At 52.1% G+C, this 13814-nt stretch overlaps 1 long non-coding RNA gene across 1 annotated transcript; it reads left to right on the plus strand.

Annotated features, from left to right (window-relative positions):
* Nucleotides 1–2228: 2228 nt before the first annotated feature.
* On the plus strand, nucleotides 2229–4565 carry LOC128346878 (uncharacterized). Its single transcript, XR_008317259.1, has 3 exons — nucleotides 2229–2547; nucleotides 3745–4204; nucleotides 4442–4565. It is a non-coding gene; the product is annotated as an uncharacterized LOC128346878 (long non-coding RNA).
* The last annotated feature ends 9249 nt before the right edge of the window (nucleotides 4566–13814 follow it).

Here is a 13814-nt window from a genome sequence, read left to right on the forward strand (position 1 = left end):
GAATAAGAGATTGCTCTCTGCAAAATAATACTGCTTTGCATTTATCTAGTGCTTTGGAGTAGTCAAAGCATTTCATATGTACTGAGCATGAGCCAGACATATTAGTCATGGCTAAGCACCACTGAAATAAATTAGATGAGTTAGTCATAACTGCTTTAAATCCCATCAGCTTCAATGGGACTTAGTCATGAGTGACTAACTTAGTTTGGATACTGCCTGGTATCTTTTAATCTTTATAATAACCCTGTGAAGTGGATCAGTATTGTCTTCCTATTGTGAGAGTGAGGCTTGCTATCTAGTGGGTTCATGACAAGGCAAGATGCAAACCAGGAACTTCTTGATTTCTAGCTCAAGTTCTCAGTCATTATGCGACCTCCTCTCCTACATAACCTCTTTGACCTGTTGGTGGTACCTAGAAACTAGTTCTGGGAGAGTTAGCAATCTCTAACAGATCTTTCAGTGTTGCTACAAACTACAGCTTCCATCATATAAGAACTGCCTTGCTGGACGAGACCAATTATTCCAATATTTTTTCTCCAACAGTGTCTGCCTGGAACATCTCACATGCAGGGCAGGATGCAATAACCATGTTTGGGTTTGAGGCCCCAGGATTCAGCTATCATAGAAGAGGTGCTGGCCGACTAATGAAGTGCTGGTGCAATGGGAGAAGTGCCAGTGCTTCTGAAGAGTTCAACTAATTCAGCTCCTTCTCCAGGAAGTGCACTGTGCAACTTAAAAAATGTCCTTGAGGGCTATGTGGCCTTCAGGGACATATTTTCAGGTGACGCAGAGGGGGAGATTGTTGGAATCTCCACACACAGAAGTTTGGAACTCTTCAGCAGCACAGTGCTGCACTAGTGCTTCTCCCATTGCACCAGTGTTTCATGAGTCAGGATGCCAATCACTGCCACCAGGAATGGAGACCCTATTTGGTTTGTTATGGCTGACATCCATTGGCATTGAGGCTATTCTCACGACCACAGGAAAGAGGGCTAAGGGAGCCCAGCCCACTTTCCTGCGGTTAGCTCACTTATGTCCCCCGCTGTTCTACTGATCGTGTGCCGCCTGGCCTGTGCCGGCACGGGGGTCTCCCCAGAATGCTCCATGCACTTGTGCGGGGCATCCTGGGACTTTCGGGGGCCAGGCGGACCCCGATCCCTGCCACCCCTACCAGCTCCGTGATGGAGCTGGTAGTCATGTGGGCAACCGATCTGGTCGCCTAAGCCTGCTCTCCCCACAGAGCCTGGTAACTGACCTCATTAACTGACCTCGATGATTGTATCTTTATTATTCTTTAAACCATTTAAGTTAGCAGTCATCACTATATGTTGTGTAGAAGCAGCTGAGATGGTTCTGAAAATTGGCTGACATTTGTAGCATGGACTGAATTAGAAAAACAAGTAAAGAAAACATCCTGCTTTCCAGCTGGGCTGAAAATTTCAGCATTGGTCAGTTTTTGAGAAAACCCTTCTGAACACAACATCTCAATTTTCCTCCCTGCTTCAGTTTGATGGCAATAATTGCCATTTCTAGCTAAATGCTATTTATTTCATGCCTACTTGCAATGCAGTGATTGGTTAATCAGGCAATTTAGTTAGAATCTCTGTAATTCTCCTAGGTTTTTATCATCACCAGACACTGCGATTACCAGACCAAGGAACTAATGAGAGATTAAGCTGTGCAATTTTGAAAACGCAACAATGCCTCTGCCTTGTCAGATTTGCCCTGAGGCTGCTGCTTCCTGGCAACATTCAGCAGGTTGCACTGGGCCTTCAATAATTAACTCTTTCTATAATTCTTCCATCATAACTCTTCCATCATTAACTCTCACCTAGAAAGAAGCAAAATCTCTGTTTTATACAGGCTATTTTAGTATTTTTTATTACTAATAGGCTCTATAGCAGTTTCAGGAAACCGCATTGCAATTTTCATTTGATCTAATAATAAAGCCACTCACCGCTCTTCCACGGTGCGGCTCGCTTGTCCCAGCCCCCTCTGCAAGGAGCACGTGGGGCTGGGAGCTGATGGTGATTGGTCACGACCACTTCCGTGGGCGGGGCCGGATGTCCCGAGGCCGTTGGCGCGCTTGCGCCAGCTCAGTCCTCCTCTCGCAGGCAGAGGGGAAGGATGTGCCATGCTCGAGCTCCAGCCAGGCTGCGCAGGCGCGTAACAATGATAGGGCAAGGGGAGACAGTTGTCTGGGGGCCCCACTGCCTGGAGGGGCACCCCAGAGGCACCTCATGTGACTCCCCATTGCCCCCTGCCCAGCCCCATAGCCTCTCAGCCACTTGCCCTCTTCGCCGTCTCTCCTGCTTGTTCTGCTGGCCCGCAATCGAAGCAGCAGGCAAGCTGCAAAGAGCTCCTTTTCTCCCGCCTCTCAGCTGATCGGCGGGTGGGCGGGGCTTCCACGGAGGCCTCCGTGTAGGCCGCAGTGAAGCCTGAACTCGAGTAGGGCCCAAGCAAGCCAGGAAGGAGGAGGCAGCCAGTGTGTTCTCTGCAGCAGAAGACCCCTTGCTGCCCTGCTTAACCCAGACCAGCATTTGCCAGGTAGAGTGTGAACTCCTTTTTGTGGTTACCTTTCCCGCCCCGCCCCCCCCATATATAGGGATCTGCTTGCCATAGGGCTTGGATATGCGGGGGGGGGGGGAGGGACTGAGAAGTCTCTGAATATTTATTTTGAAACAGCTTGGAAAATTTGCTGACTTTAAAAAAACTATCTAAAAAGTCCTATAAGTGGCTTGTTTCATGGCAGAAAATTGCAAAAACTTCTGGAACAGTATTTTATTAATTTCATTCATTCATTCATTCATTTATAAATGCACTTCTGTTCAAGTTGTTTTGCAACCCAGAAGGTCTGAGTGAGAACTGTGAAGCATGTGTGGTGCTTTTATTTTATTTTTCTTGTGTGTGAACTGCTCCCCAATAACTTGCAGGGACTTCAGGGTAAATCTGGCCAACATGTGAATGCAGCACCTCCATTCCAGAGGAGATGTGTCTTAAAGGGCTTTAAAAGCCTCCTGTGAAAAACCTCCTGCAATCAAACTTGACTGAATTTGTTCAGAATTCTGAGAAAACAAACAGAGGTTCACCCTGCATGGTTGAAAGTCTCCTTTGCTAATCTGCAGCGAGGGGCCCATTTTAATAATTCATCTTTCTAGTGTGTTCTAGGCATTAAAAGTAATACAAATGTATAGTACTCAATGTATATCACTATATATTGTGATATGTGTGTGTGTATTCAGTGAAATGTATTTGCAGGCAGCATACTTATTTTGGAATATCAGACTTGGGGGCCTGGGGTGTGCAGAGGCCCTGGACTTTGGGGGGGGGGCCATTTTAAAATCTTGTCTCTGGGCCCACTCCAACCTTGCTACGCCCCTGAGGCTGCGAGCACGTGGCCTGGCCTTAGGGAGCAAGCCGGCGAAGGATGCAAGAGCGGAGAGTCAGGCAAGAGGCTCGCCCGCTTGTCGCTAGCCCGGCGGCCATTGTCCGGGGCCTCTTCAGGCCTTCCCTACCCCAGCCTGGGGGCTGTGGCCTTAAGCCCTCCTTCCCCCTGGGCAGTGGGCAGTGGGGGAGTGCGGGTGGGCGCACACTGCGGCCTGAGCGGCGCAACCCAGGTGGCTCCCGCGCGGCCTGGCTTGCGTCTCCGGGGCCCTGCCAGCTCAGAGTCTGGGCGTTGACGCCCGCCCTTCTGGGGTGCCTTACCCCTGCCTGGGGAGCTTCAGCTTCAGCCCCCCCACATAGGCGGCAGGGCCTAGCGGAGAGTCGGGCCTTCGGCACCCGCCCACTTGATGGCCACTTCTGCCTCAGCCCGCCACAGCAACAGCATTTGTCATGGGCAGCGGAGACTCTTCAGAGGACAGCAAGAGCTGCAGGCTGGGCCCTACCCGGCCCAGGTTTGGGGGACGTGGCACGGGTGGTTGGTGGCAGGCCGGGATAAGGTCTGGGAGGACAGGTTGGGGGACTTAGGCCCTAGCATAAGACACCACTTAGCAGGGGTGGTCCACAGGGGGAGGGACCCTCCAACTTGCGGGTTCATACCCCATCCCCACCCCCATAGCGCTTGGGCACGTGCTGACCCCTTATTTGCACTCGGGCCTCAGTTTAACCTCTTTCCGGCAGCGTCCCGCTAGGGAGCACTCACATCATGGCCCCCAAGAAGGCACCGTCGGGGAAGGGAAAAAGGCCCGCCACGGCGTCCAAGGTACGCCCAGCCCAACAGAGGATGAGCGCGATATGGAATTGAGCGGCATTAGGGCCCTCATCACATGGCTGGAGACTATTGCTGGGGGTCGGGAGGCATTGCAGGGTGATGGAGGGGGCCCATCGGGGGCAGCAACTCCCAGGGAAGGGGAAACCCCTACCCCTGCGAACCCGCATAGGATGACTAGGGCTGCGAAGCGGACTAAACTGATGCAAGGTTTCACTGACCGTCTAGCAGCGCTCGAAGCAGTCACGGCATCCATTCCCGCCACAAGCGGCACCAGGGATGTGGAGGGACTCAGCGGAGACAGTGGGACAGCGTCAGGATCTACATCAGGAGCCGCCTCCGAGGACCAGGCCGGACAAGGTGGTGAGTATCCACAAGGGGTCTGGCCTTGGGGTTTGCCATGGAACCCTCCTGGCAGCCCCTTCGGGTGGTTCCCAGGCCCGATGAATTGGGCTTCCTCACACGCAACATGCAATCAGGTCTGGCAAGTGGGGGCAGGTCAGTCAGGGGCTCGAGCCACCCGGGGCAACCAGCCAGCAATGGCAGCGGCCTGGACGGTAGTCCGGTCCCCCTGGGCGACCACCTGCTGCCGTGTGTAAAGGAACACGTCTGGAAGGGGGAATATATAGATGTCTTCCAGCTGCTGTTCAAGGAGCCTGAGCCGGTTGGGAAGGATGGGGAGCAAGAGAGGGAGAAGGAAAGGACCAAGAGGAAACCCATAGAGCGTAATTGGAACAACTGGGTGTCTGGGTTCACCATATACATGGGGGTGGTCACAGAGAGGTACCCAGAAAAGGCCCTGCCCTCATTAAGTACTTTGATACCATTCATAGGGCGTTCATGGATTTTGCAGGCAACTCCTGGGAGGCCTATGACCAAGCGTTTAGGGAGTGCGCATCCAACTACCCAGGGATCTCGTGGGAAAAGCAACATTCTGAGCTGTGGCTTAGAATCATGACCCCTTCCAGGCCCCTTACTGGGGAACGCGCCGAAAGCGGCCACCTAATTTCCAAGACTCGGCGGCGTCAGCGGCTTCCTCCGCTGGCGCCCAGGGAGTTCAAAGTCCCCTGGTGTGCTGGGAATACAACAGGAGTGGGAAATGCACGCGGTCCCCCTGCAAATTTAGGCATGACTGTGGCTTTTGTGGGGGCAGGCACCCCGGCCATAGCTGCCCTCGCACAAAGGGCTTCAGAGGGGGTGGCGGGGGCCACTGGGCTAGCGGGGGCAAAGGCCCCTCAATGGCCCAGGGGGGTGGCTCTGGAAAGGGGCCCCACTTCAATTAAGAACTCGGTGCTGCAGGGGCTACTGCGCGACTACCCAGATAGGGAGCGCGCGCGGTACTTGGAAGCTGGATTCTCGGAAGGTTATAGGATTCCGTGCCAGCTCCCACGCAAATTTAGTTTGGCCAACAAGCTAAGATCGGTAAATGGGATGGAGCAGCTAGTGTTCAGGAAGATTAACAAGGAGGTGGCTTTAGGCCGGGTTTTAGGCCCATTTGACGAGCCCCTCCTTCAAACTCTGAGAATATCCCCTTTAGGCGTAGTGCCTAAGAAAGCTCCCAGCGAGTATAGGCTGATTCACCACCTGTCCTACCCCAAGGGCTGCTTGGTCAATGACGGCATACTGGCCGAGCTGTGCTCGGTCCGCTATACTTCATTTGATGAAGCAACAGCAATGGTCCAAGCCTGCGGGCCTGGGGCATTGCTAGCCAAGTGTGACATCGAATCGGCCTTCCGGCTACTACTGGTCCATCCCGACAACTTTGATCTGTTGGGGTTCACCTTCGGGGGGAAGTATTACATTGACAGGGCACTCCCCATGGGCTGCTCGGTGTTGTGCATGGCCTTTGAGGCCTTCAGCACGATGCTGGATTGGGCGCTGCACCGGAGGGCGCAGCTTAACTCCTCAGCTCATTACCTTGACAATTATCTTTTCGGAGGCCGGGCAGGCTCAGATCAATGCTCCACGCTATTGGGCACGTCCGTTGCTCTGTGCCAGAAGCTTGGGGTACCCCTGGCCAAGGACAAGACGGAGGGGCCGGCCACCAGGATTACGTTTCTGGGCATAGAATTGGACACTCAGGGGCAGCTGTCACGGCTACCCTTCGATAAGCTGGAGGCTCTTAAGGCTCTCTTGAGGGCCTGCTCGCAGGTCAAAAAGATTACACTGCGCCAGCTGCAATCGCTGATTGGGCATCTTAATTTTGCCTGCTGGGTGGTGGCTCCCAGCCGCCCATTCTTGCAGCATCTCTGTGATGCTGCGGCGGGCTGCAGGCTGCCGCACTTCCGAATTAGGGTGACCGCGGCCATGAAGGAGGACATGAGGCTATGGTTGGGCTTCCTGGACTCCTTCAATGGGGTTTCCTTCTGGTGGGTGCCACAACTCCTGGAGGTGGACTTTCAAGTGCAGTCCGACGCAGCCGGTGGCCTCGGCTTCGGACTATACCTAAGGGGCAGGTGGTGCGCTGAGTGTTGGCCAGGTGGCTGGGCCAACCGGGGAATCACAAGAGACCTCACCTTCCTTGAGCTATTCCCCATAGTGGTTGCCGTTCACATCTGGGCTGACCAGTTTCGCAACTCAGTCGTGCGCTTCTGGTGCGACAATATGGCAATGGTGCCGGTCTTCAACCGACAAACCTCCAAGTCCCCGAGGGTCAAGAGGTTAGTCCGGGCTTTGGTGCAGTTGTGCCTGCAGAATAACATACTGTTCACAGCGCAGCACGTGCCGGGAGCACAGAACGATATCGCAGATGCTCTGTCTCGTTTTCAGATGCAGTGCTTTTGGCAGCTGGCTCCCGACGCTTTCCCAAGGCCCGAGAAGATGCCTGTCGGGTTATGGAGCCTTGGAGTGTAGAGGCACTCAGGGCAATCAAGGCCTCAATAGCACCTAGGACACGGGTAGCTTATGGCAGGAGGGTTGAAGCCTTCCAACACTTCAGATCGCAGGCAGGGATCGGTCAGGCCTGGCCGGCCCCACCCGCGCACCTGATGTGGTACTTGGTACACTTCTGTGCAGGCGGGCTTGCAGTGAGCACCATGGCCGGGCACTTGGCAGCGCTGGCCTTCTATGTGAAGGCCAGGGGTCTGCCTGACCACTCGGGCAATTTCAGAGTCTGGTACATGCTGGAGGGCTAGGCCAGGGAGTCACCAGCCCAGCCAGTTCAACGCCAGCCCATTACACCAGACGCGTTGCAGCGTGCCGTGCAGGGCCTGGGGGAAGTGTGCTCATCCCCCCACGAGGTGATGTTGTTCCGGGCCGCGTCGCTGGTGGCCTTCTATGGGGCCTTCAGGGTCGGGGAGCTGTTCCCCAGGGGGGCCCGAGACGCAGCAGGAAGGGTCGTGCAGAAGCGCGACCTAGCTGTGGACTTGGCCTCAGTGACGCTGAGGCTGCGCTTCTCTAAGACTGACCAGCAGGGCAGGGGGCATCTGGTTACACTGCACAAGGTAGATGATCCCCACATGTGCCCAGTGCGGGCCCTGATGGCCTACATGGCAGCCAGAGGCGAGGCGGAGGGGTGCCTATTTGTGCATGCTAATGGCTGCCATTTGTCCCAGTACCAATTTTGGTCAGTTATGAGGAGAGCCTTTAATGTGGCTGGGGTTTCCACACGACACCTGTCAGCGCACTCCTTCAGAATAGGGGCGGGGCTATTCGGGCGCCGCAATCCAGAGCTTGGGCTGTTGGCGGTCTGTGGTTTACCGCAGATATGTGCGCTGAGAGCAACGAAGCTCTCCCAACCCCCCCCCGCCCCTTCCGCACAAGCTCCCCCCACCCCAATGGCCTCCTATCTCACGTGTGTTCTCTCTCCTGCACAGGGGTGAAGCCTCCGGTGAAGCAGGCCAAGGTCCTTGTCCTGGGCCACTCCTTTATTTTCTGGGCCCTCAAGTGGGCGCAAGGCACGGAGCCGGGAACACAACTGGGCCTGGGGCTTTGGGCCACCACCAAGTGGCTCGGGTGGAGGGGAATGCGAAGAGCATAGCTGCTGCCGATGCTGCGGGAGTACCTGGAGGAGAATCCGGCGCCAGATATCCTGCTCTTGCATTTCGGGGGGAATGACCTGACTACCAGTCAGGTATTTCACTTGCACAGCAGATCGAGCAGGATCTCGGCATGGTGCTGTCATGGTGCTCCGGGGTGGTCATTCTTTGGTCCGACATCACTCAGCGCAGGGTCTGGCGGGGGGCACTCAAACAGAACAAGGTGGACAGGGCTAGACGGGGGGTTAACACAGCTATTGCACTCTTCCTGGCCTCCAATGGAGGCGGGTGCGTCCTGCATGACGACATTGTGTTCTCACACCCCGGGCTCTGTCGAGGCGATGGGGTCCACCTGTCAGCCACGGGCATGCGGTTTTTAATAGACGATTTGAGGCTGGGATTGGTGGTAGTGATACTGGGTCTGTGGGGTGCGGGGCGTTAAGCAAGGCTAACACCCGCTATGGCAGGTACAGTGCGGTGGGAAAATGCTAATTAGAATGGGTGTGGCACCTTAGGTAAAGTAAATCTAGGAGGGCGAGCCGATCCCTTGAGGCTTGACAGATCAGGGATGTGGCTTGGCCCATGCCTCGCTACAGGCAGCATCCTCCCCATACGGCTGTGCAGTGTCGGTGGGATGTCGTGCTGTTAGTTAAATGCCTGACCTTAGGTTGGCGAAGAAGGGCACCTCCGCTACTGGTGGAGGACTTGCCTGGAGCCAAGGTGCTATCGCCACGGTCGTTTAGGCAGTGGCGGCCACAGTGTGGCCGGCCCGCTAGGCACCACACTGCATGGGGGGCTAGCCAATCCCAGCCGATACAGTTGTAACCAAAACCTCAACAAACATTTGACCATTCCACCATAGCAATGTCTCCACGTCTCCTTGGGGTCTGGGGACAATAAGCTTCAGTAGTTGCATCACATCAGGTAGAGATCCCCCACATCAATACTAAATATAATAGTAGTAGTAGTAGGCTAGGTTAAGAGGTTATGACTTGGCTAAAGTAATCAAGCCAATAGACAGCTTTTCTATTAATCACTGTCAATAGACAGACAGTGTTGTGACAGCTTTTGACATGCAGAAATGCACCTAGGTAGTTTTGGAGCCTGGACCTAAAGGCCCCCCACCCCTCCTGCCGCCACCACCGCAAGATAAGCATCATACCCCTACAGACACCATTTCACATGCAGTACACACCACAATATGCTCAAGGAAAGGAATATGCTCAATCCACTGACCTGCAACAACCACATTTTGCATTGACAATCCTGCCAATCCCGGCCATGCACAGTGGGAGGGAGATTGGGTGGGCCCTTGTTGGCTGCAGCACGTAGACGCTGCCCTTACCACAGTCAAGCTGGGCTGCCCAGCGTGGTGCGGCCATCACACCACCCAGGACAGACTAAAGAGGATTTGGGGGTGGAGGTCCTGGACTTCCATCCGTAAGTCCAGGGGGAAGAGCGCCTCTGACAACATGTGATTCCTGGGCATAGCAAAGAGTTGGCCTTATACCCACACTCACCCAGCTGGAAATACTGTAGTGCGCCCCCATGTTAATGTGTCGTCAGGGCATATGTGCAGGTACAAGAACAAATTATGTGACACACATTGCTTTTAGAGGGGTTGCCTCTGACTACCTTTGTCAAAATATTTGGATTGATTGTAGGCAAATAGGCATGCCTGTCTCCAAATCTGGGTTTGGCATTGTGGCATTGCTTCTTAAAAATAATCACACCGTGTTGAATAATTTCTTACAAGGTTGCCTGAACCATCAGGAGGCAACATCCCAGTTGGTCTAAGCCAGGGGTTCCCTACCTTGGGTACCCAGATGTTGTTGGACTACAACTCCCATCACTCCCAGCTACAATGGCCAAAGAAAGTTGTAGCTGGGGATGGTGGGAGCTGTAGTCCAACATCTGGGCACCCAAGATTGGGAATCCCTGGCCTAAATTCTGTGGCTTAAATGTAACTTTCCAATCGATATATGAACATTTGAAGCTCTGCAATTCTCCTTGTACTGAGTCAGCCCATTGATAAGCTGAACCAGTATCAGTCGACTCTGACCGGCAGCCCAGTCTCAAGCAGAAACCTTGCCTGTCAACTGCTGCCGGATCCGTTTTCGTGGGAGATGTCAGGGACTGAACCTGAGACCTTCTGCATCCAATACTCATACTAGTCTCTGCCATGGAGCTGGGGCCCTCTGGAAAGGCTCAGGCCCTGGCTGTCCTACTGCAAGAGGGCTAAAAGCGGCCAGCCTACTCCAGTAACATCTGCGGCAGCCAGAATGTTGGTTTGCTGGTTTGTCCCTATGGTTGGACTGGCCCTGAAGCCGTGCTGTAAAAATAGAAATCATTCCAGCCTGAAATATAATTGAAACAGAAGACGAGGCGGCATGAGCATTCTTTAAGAGAGTGTAGCTATGATTCTTGCTGCAGATCTAACCTTTTTCTTTCCATCTGTGCAGTCTAGCATGGCAAATATCCATTTGCCCATTTATTTTTCTCCGGGGCTGCCTTGAGAATGCATACAGTTTCTTTGAGAGTAAAGAATTTAAGGGCAGTTCTTTTTGGACTGGGTATAAAAGTAACATTGGGCTGGTTCGGACAGTACTCTGAACTGGCCCCTTAAACGTGTGGTGGAGGCTTAGCACGGGCAGCTGCCCAGTCAGAGTGACATCCTTGCAGCTCCTCATTGCCTGTAAGCTAAAAGGAAAGGATAGGAAAGGAATCCAAATCTAATTACTGAATGCTGCTGGCAGGAGAGAAGAAAACCAGAAGTACAAAAGAGATTTTAGTGATGATCCTCCACAGGGGGCAAGACCAGGTGTGTAGAATGGGGAGCATGCCCTTTGCATGGGCATGACTGGGATGACACGATGAGTCATGCCTTCAGAGTGTATGGGCCAAATAGGCAGGATTTTAAGGGTTCTTGGGCAAGCTACCATCAGTGGTCCTCCTTAGCCCAGATGAAACAGGGAGTGCAAATTGATTCTGACTCTGACCTTCCTGGATGCTATACGGAAAGTGAGGGTGGTTGTGTGGGTGAAGTAGTGGGCCTTTTTTGCCAGACTTCCCCTCCCTCAGTAAATGCCCAGTTGCCAATGCTTGGAGCCTGCTGTGCAAATCAGCTCCCTTATCCCTAGTCATGAAAGCCTCTGGTTTCCCTGTCAGCCAGCAAGAAAACCAGGGGCACAAGCAACTGTTTACATGTCAACACAATTTAAGAGCCACATTCCCACAGTTCTCAAGCCAGCAGGCAGTGCCCTCCAAAACATTGCCTTTGTAATTAATGGCACCTGATAGGCCATTCTGTTTCCAGGAAGCTGTAATGACAGAGCTAAGTGGTTTCAGCTTGACAAACGGTGAATGAAAAACTTTCAGACCTAATAGAAGTCTCCTCAGGGCACCATTGTACAAATGAGAAAGTGTTGAGGCTGAAACAAAAATAAATGGCACTGCTTGAGCTGTGAAGACCTGACAGGAGCCAAATGTGGAGGAAGAGTCTTCCACCTAGCATCTGACGGAGCGGGTTCTAGCCGATGAAAGCGAGTGCCACAATTACTCTGTTTGTCTTGGTGCCACAGAACTCGGCCATTTTTGCTACTTAGCATGGTATTCCCAAACTGTTGCAGTCTGCATTTGCATTTCCCACTTCTATAGCATAAATGTATATTGTTCATTGGCAGAAGCATTTATAAAAAGCCATATCCTGAGTTCTGTCACATTCTAGTAGGCCCAAGAAAGGATCTCCAACTGGACGTGTCAAGATGAAGGATGGGGTGATACAGATAGGTGTCATTATTCCTAATGGCTGCCATTAAGTTCTGTTGGAGGCAGGGGGAAAAGCTGCTCCTCAAAAACTCTGTCATTGTGGTAAGATGCTATGTCCACCCGAGTGATGGCCTCAACTATTTCTTTCTCAGGGGAGAGGAGGAAACAGAACAGAAAATGGTTATGGCCTACATGATGAGGAAAATTACTAAAAGTAGTTCCATTGAAATGAACAAATTAGGCACTGCCCACGTGTCCTTTTAATTTCAATGGGGCTACTTGTAGCAATTTTCCTCATGTCAGCCTTTATTTTTAATTCAAGCCGATTTTGAAATTTTCTCCATGTTCTCAAAGGAATATAATTAAATCATGGTAGCTGGAGCAGCTCATCTGTAAAATTACTAAAAATAATACCTTTACCAAAAACACTAGCCACCTAATGGTGCAGTGGGGAAAGTAACCTGCCTAGAGAGCAGGAGGCTGTTGGTTCGAATCCCCACTGGTGTGTTTCCCAGAATGGGGAACTCCTATATCAGGCAGCAGTGAAATAGGAGGGTGCTGAAAGGCATCATCTCATACTGCACAGGAGAAGGCAATGGTAAACCCCTCATGTATTCTACCAAGAAAACCACATGGCTCTTGGGTCGCCAGGAGTCGACACCGACTCCACAGCACAACCTTTCCTTTCCTTCCAAAAACATTGGATGGTCCAGCCACGCCTGAGAGAAGCTTCATCCTGAGATGCACTGTGTACCTGCATTGGGATGTGCCAATAGGTAGGCCCCACATCATATCCCCACCACACCTGCCATGATGGAAATTTGGCCAGGTTGCTTGAAAAACGGCTCATTTCCAGCTTCTGTCCTCTATTAACGACAACTGCAAGAGACATTCTTAGCATTGCTTATGAAAATACCTTCTGTTGTACGTGTCCCGCCCCCCCGCCCCCGCTGCCCCCAGAAGGGTAATTGCATCATACTCTAGAATGCTCTCTGCTTCAACATCACCTTAAAGATGACACTTGACAGTTGAAATGAACTCATTTAGGAGTACTTTGTTCCACAGCATGCAGCCCCCTCTGGATGCGGTAGCTTTGGTTGCTTGACTGGTTGATGAAAACTCTCCATAATTCAGTGGATTTTCACAATGGTCTGGACCACAGGCAACTCTCCCAGATAAATTAAACCCACTTAATGAAAAGAAAAGAAAAACAACAATGTTGTTTAAGTGGCTTGCAGTAAACAAAGGGGCAGGAAGCAGCTCCACTCCACTTGCTTAGGTTAATTAGACAATTGGGGAGTCTCAAAAGAAGCAAAAACAATGGAAGAGATGATAGAGATACCCTGCAAAGCAGACTGCACTATGACTTGTGTGTTTAAATCTAGCATTGCTAATTATTTGGCATCTTGCCTGTCTCAAAGGGTCCTTGGGAGGGGAGGCCAGCTTCCAAATGTTAAAAAGGAAGGCACAATATTAAGGTAAGCTGGATCACTGAATTGACTTGAAACAGATGAAAAAACTTGCTAGTTCAAAAGCTCTTACTCCCAAAGCAGGATGCATGTCATAGACTCCCAGATCCATTCTAGACAAGCAGCTCAGCATGTGGTTAAGCTGTCCGTGGCCTGTAACCACTTCAGATGAGTGACTGGATGACTGAATTATCCTCCATCCCCATTTTTAAAACCCCCAAGCCAGAGCCTAGCAAAGCAGATATCAGAGAGAAGGGCTCAAGCCTAGTCTTTTACAAGTACCTGCTGTGGCTTTCCTGGAGGGTTTCCACACAAGGCTGTTACCGTGAACCTCCTTTGGAAGAGAGTGTGTGCATTCACACACAGGCCAGACTTACCCTGAAGTCCATT

The sequence above is a fragment of the Hemicordylus capensis genome, chromosome 2 (genome assembly GCF_027244095.1).
Source record: "Hemicordylus capensis ecotype Gifberg chromosome 2, rHemCap1.1.pri, whole genome shotgun sequence".
Taxonomy (NCBI): domain Eukaryota; kingdom Metazoa; phylum Chordata; class Lepidosauria; order Squamata; family Cordylidae; genus Hemicordylus; species Hemicordylus capensis.